This window comes from Herpailurus yagouaroundi, unplaced genomic scaffold, assembly GCF_014898765.1.
Source record: "Herpailurus yagouaroundi ecotype Mexico unplaced genomic scaffold, PumYag 100, whole genome shotgun sequence".
Lineage (NCBI taxonomy): Eukaryota > Metazoa > Chordata > Mammalia > Carnivora > Felidae > Herpailurus > Herpailurus yagouaroundi.
Window position 1 is genome coordinate 84,870,154 of NW_024412391.1, and position 6,000 is coordinate 84,876,153.

General features: G+C 44.9%; 1 protein-coding gene across 1 annotated transcript in view; it reads right to left on the reverse strand.

Moving 5' to 3' along the window:
- The window catches only part of PNPLA8 (patatin like domain 8, phospholipase A2), a 47,756-nt gene extending 44,287 nt beyond the window's left edge, over window positions 1–3,469 (reverse strand). Inside the window, exon 1 of the mRNA XM_040472983.1 lies at window positions 3,363–3,469. The gene's annotated coding sequence lies outside the window, so the exon portion shown is untranslated. The remainder of the gene's footprint in view (window positions 1–3,362) is intronic.
- Between the last annotated feature and the right edge of the window lie 2,531 nt (window positions 3,470–6,000).

Here is a 6,000-nt window from a genome sequence, read left to right on the forward strand (position 1 = left end):
GTGAACCCCAAGGGGCCTCAGCAGAGTCAACTAAAACTACCATGAAAGGACACTTCCACAATCAGGGCAAATGGGCTATTTTACTTGACGTGATCAGGAGAACTGAGCTGGCATTTTACTGGAGACCTGAATTAAGGAAAAAAGCAAATCAGTAAGAGTATCTGAGAAAAAAAGCATTCGAGGCAAATGAAAAAGTAACCAAGATTTTGGAGACAGTAATAAGTTCTGTCTACTCAAGAATAAGCAAGAAGGGGCACCTGGGTAGCTCAGTTGGTTAAGCATCCGACTTGGGCTCAGGTCATGATCTCATGATTCATGATTTCAAGCCCCACGTCAGGCTCTGTACTGACAGCTCAGAGCCTGGAGCCTGCTTCGAGTTCTATGACTCCCTCTCTCTCTGTCCCTCCCCTGCTCATGCATGCTCTCTTTCTCTCAAAACTAAACAAACATTAAAAAAAAAAAAAAAAAAAAGAATAGCAAGAAGAACCAGGTGGCTGAAGCAAAAAAACAAAAACAAAAAACAAAACAAAACAAACAGGGAAAACGGTGGAAAAATGGGCCCAAGAGTCAAACAGAAGGCAGAGCTACAAGCCTAGACCACGGTAAGGGGTCTGCATTGTTTCTCTCCAATCCTCTAACTCTCATGAGTTATGAGTACACCTAACAATAAGGCACCAAAATACAGTATATGAAGCTTTAAAAAAAGAGGAACAATTACAGGAAGACAAGACAATTTCACGATCATAACATTTTAATACACCTCTCTAGATACCACAAATATCAAGCAAAAATTAATAAGCACACAGAGTTGTCAACAAAATCAACAAGCTTCATTTAACTGTTCCCAAGCCACAAAACTAGTAAATGCAGATCAAAGTTTTGAGAGTAAATTTGGCCAGAACAAAAGTTAGACTGGAAAAAGGTAAAGAGAAGAATGTCAAGTGGGCAGTGCCATCATTTACTGAGAAAAGAGAGGGAAAGACTTGAGTACCTATATATAGGGTAGAATAAATTCAGTGGAGGAATAAATAGAATAGAAAGGTTTAGACCAACCTCTAGGATATGGAACCGCATTTTAACTAGAGGAAATAAGGGAATTGCTAGGTGGAGGCTCAATTGAGGATGGAAAGAATGAATCTACACAGGATTTCCCTTAGTTATTGCAATAATGCAGTCATAAAGGGACAAGGATTGAATTAAGGTAATGGCACTGCACTGGACAAAGGGTTCCTGGAGAAAGGACTCGGTAACAGGGAAGAATGGGGTAAGGAGAAGATGTCAAGACAACTCAAGTGTTTTTATTCAGAAACACAGAGAGAATACCATTAGTGAATACGAGATAACTGGGAAGGGAGCCAATTTAATACGAGAGGAAAATCTCTGGGATTTACAGGGTGAAGTAACAGTGGAACATTCAAACAGAAATGTACTACAGGAACACAGGCTGGAGTTACCAGCACAAAACATAAGCTGAAAACATAAGACTGGATTTACCAAAAAAAGGTTTATAGTAATAATACTTGAGAATTTGGGATTCACAGAGCCTGATTAAATTTCCTCTTCCTTGGAAACTGGTTATTTGCATATATACTACATTCTCCATAACGGTTCAGGATATTTATGAACCTACTAAAGAATTCCCTGGATTTGAAATTTTATAACTCGGGGCACCTGGGTGGCTCAGTCAGTTAAGTGGCAGTGAGTTCAAGTCCCGCATCAGGCTCTGTGCTGACAGCTCAGAGCCTGGAGCCTGGAGCCTGCTTCGGATTCTGTGTCTCCCTCTCTCTCTGTGTCCCTCCCCTGCTCGCGCTCACTCTCTCTCTCTCTCTCTCTCTCAAAAATAAACATCTAAAAAAACCCTGAAAGTTTAAAACTCTGGTTTTAGTAGTTTCTTTAGAGAGAAGAACAAGGGTAGAGCCTTGACTGTGAGGAAATCTTGCAGGAAACAAAAAAAACCACAGGAGAAAAGATACCCTGAAAAAACCAGGGTAATGGAAACCAATACAACATCAAGGCATAAAAAGAACTGGATGATGCACAAAGTAAAATATAAAACATAGGAGTGAGAGATTATAACTAAGACATGGCAGGAAGGTGTCCAGGCCTAAGAGTTCTAACTCTGACCTTTTTACAACTATGTGTCCCACAAGGGAGGCAATATGTACCCTACAGCACAATTCCTTTCTCATTACTGAGCAAAACAACTCAGGACAAGCTGTACTTTTACCAACTTTGCATGTGAACCCGATAAATACATAGTCAACTGATCTTTTCCCTCAACATCCCTATAAAAAGATACTCTCTCAAGATTTTAATATAGATCGACGGCAGAAATGCAAAAAAAAAAAAAAAAGCAAGACAACACTGATAAAAGTCTGACCAATAAAAATTATGAAATAAAAACATGTTCTTATGTTGAAAGTACACATAAATTACGCAATTGAACAAAACAACGTCAATGGGCTTGAAACAACGGCCTCACAAGAGGCATAAACTCTCACTCACAGTTTAATATACTTTTTTTTTAACTGTCGGATTTAAAAATTCTTAACTTTCCAGTTTCCCCGATACAATGAAGCATACTTTTGTCAGTCTGAAATCCCAGCAACTAGGACTAGAGAACCAAAAAAAAAACACCACCTTCAATAAGACAGCCCCTTCCGGGCATTTCTTCTATGTTTCTCCTAGAAGGCCCCACTTTTCTTTAAAGTTATCACTGTACTAGGCGTAGAAACCAGGTTTCTCCCAGCATAATGACAGAAATGACAATGACGAGGAGCGCTGCAACACAATGATTCATACAGTTTCATCTTTTAAAGGGCACACACCCGAAAGTGCCGAAGCAATGGCAGTGGAGGGAGGGAGTTAAATGCGGATGGGGTTAAAAAGAAATCGCTGGTAAATAAAAACATCACGCAGGAGAACGAGCCGGTGCGCCGACAGTCGAGAACGGTGCAGAATAGGGAAACCGTTTTGACAGTCCCCAGCGAACTGATGGACAACCCTACAGTCCAGGGGCAGCCGAAACACGCTCGGGGTCACCAGGCTGGGAGCGGTGGGGGTGGGACAGGAAGCGAGGGGCGGGACCAGGGAAACCAAAACAGTTCGCGGGTCAGTGCCAGCAAAAACCGCGGGGGCCGCAGGGGCAGGCACCGCGCACCAATCAGCCCGGCGTCCGCGGCTCCTTCCGGTGCCCGGCCGCCTTTTGGAACCTCACTCCTGGGAAGCTGGGCGTCTCCCCGCCGTCTTACTCTGCAAGTACCCTCCGAGGACCGAGAAGGGCCGGACAAGTGCCCCGGGGCGACCAAACTGCCCTCTTCCCTATCCGGTCGTCCCGCCTCCGTCCCCCAGCCGCCACTTACCGGGATGCAGGCCGCAACTACTTGGGCTGCAGTGGCGACGCGCCTCTTCCCGGCGAGGACGTCCACTCCGGCCGGCCCGCATCAGCTGAGCTTCCAACACAAACAGAAAAGCAGCGGCCGCGGCGCCACCCCCACAGCTCCGTCCCGCCCCTGCGGAAGTGACGCACGAGCGGGCCTCGTCTACCCGCCGGTCCGGGAGGAGCCCCTTCGCAGGGCTCGGGCCTCGGCCTCGCTGTCAGTCGCGGGGCCCCTCTCCGAGGCATGCGCAATGGAGCAAGAGTGGGCGCGGGGCGGGAGACGTGCGTGCGTGCACGCGCCTGCGTGTGCTGGGGGAGGCGGAGCTGGGTGGTGGGCTTGGGGTTTGTCACTGTGCTCGGTGTGCTTCTCTGCGGGTCTAAGCTTCCATCTCCAAGTCCCTGGGGGTCCTTTCCGCGCGCTGTCCAATCCGCGGAGCTGGGGGCTACGTTACCAGCTGGCGGGAGGGTGGTGAGCGGCGTGGGCTGCGATCCTTTCCCCTCCTACTCGCCGTTCCTGGGCTTGGCCACCGCGTGAAGTACTGGAAAACGCTTCCACACCATCATTTTGGAAGTTAGCCTGGGACGTTAGCATATGCATCCCACAAAAGGTCCCACGCTTCACGCTTCTGTTTTTCGAATTCTGACCTTGTATGCCTGCCACGGGAGCGAGCAATCTGCAGCCCTTAGGGCAAATACGGACCCCTGGCTGTTTTTGTACATCCGTGAGCTGAAATGCCTTTTACATTTGATGGTTAAAAAATTAAAAACATTTTGGAACACATGGCCACAACATGAAATTCAAATTGAAGTGTACATTTAAAAAAAAGTTTTAGGAGAACACACTCGTGCTCGTTCCTTTGTAAGTCAAGCAGCTTTCATGCTACAGCAGTGAGTGTGGGTAGTCACAACAGCTTCCTTTATTCTCTTGAACTGATTTTGCAATTAAATTGAGGTTAGGAAACACAGAAAGTAGGCTGTTTTGGACTCCAACCTTAAAATGTTACAAAGACTTAGACTCTTCCCTTCTGGCTCACCATGTTTTAGCTTGCTGTAAAGCTATTGTAAAATCTTTAAGGAAAGAATTGTATGAGCTGTCAGACATAGTGGGTGTGTGTGTATACACACACACACACACACACACCCGAAAATAATTTTTTTTTTTCAGTTAAGGCAAGGAAGCCATCTTGCTAGGCTCTTGGGGCACAGTTAGCTGGGTTGCCTACATCACAAGGCGTGGTAAAACCCCTGAAGCACATAATCCACGTTATTTAGCTATACAATAGTTAAAAGATGTATGTGACACATCAAACTTTAGAGGTGTTTGGAAGTAACTTTAGTTCTGGAGCGATGTTTCTCCCCATTGTTAAAAAGACAATGATTCTTACACTTCCTCTGTAAGGAGGACTTTATTCAGGGCTATTGCTGTAGGTGTCAAGACTATTGCAATAGCGGAGAGAGATTGGGCTCAACTATGAATACAACAAAGACAGCTGAAGATGTATAGCCAAGGAGCAGAGAGAGGGGTCAGTGGATAGAAAATTACTAAGGACATCAAGGTTAGAGGTGATTCTTGCTAAACTGATTTCACAGGATTCTTGCTGAAGACAGACCAGTGAGGTCATAGAGCAAAGGTGAGGGATGAGGAATTTGATCAGATATCAAGGGTGATAAGACATAAAGGCTGGGAGATTATCTCCAAACTGCCTTAGGATTCTGACTAAAATTGGACTTGGCAGGCCAAAGATGGGGCCCAGGTAGGAAGCGTAGATGAGAGGAGGGCTCACAGACACCTAATTAAAGTTTGGCCAAACAGAGTCTTGGTCACCATCTATTCTCCCCTTGTTTTCCTTTATTCCCCAATTTAGTCAGACTTCATGATTTCAGATTTTCCTCCCACATCAGAAATTTTCAAATAACTCTCAAGTCCTTCTTTGCCCTTCCCGTCCCTCCATTGTCTACCCCCATAACTTTAACAGCCATGAATGAATGATGATTCCTACTGCCAAATCTCTCTACTCTTGCCACTGCTCTGCATTGTCATTTCCAAGGCATTGGTTTAGGCTTTCATCATTGGGACGCAATATAATCTAAACTGGTTTTCCACCCTATAGCTGGCCTCTAACCCAGACCCATTCTCTTCTGTGCAGCCAAAGTAATCTTTCTAAAGTGCAGTCCAATCGTGTTTTCCTTGAGTACAAAGTTTTTGTTGGCACTTCATCTCCGTAGAAAAAAATGCATAGCATGAGAGACTCTGACACTTGCCAAACTTCTAGCCTTAATTTCACCACAGGACCCTTGCTGTTTACCTTCCAGCCATACCAATAGTTCTCCAAATACCTGTGCCTTTCTGTACTTCAGTGCCTTTGTTTACGCCTCCTTCAAAACCAGAAAAACCTACAAAACCTAAACAACTTAAACATACTATTACCATATGACCCAACAATTGTGCTCCTTGGTATGTATCCAAAGGAGTTGAAAGCTTATGTCCACACATAAACCTACACACAGAGGTTTATAGCAGTTGTATCAATAATTATCAAAACCTGGAAACAACCAAGATGTCCTTCAGTAGATGAATGAACAAATTAACTGTGATACATCCCAAGAATGGAATATTAATC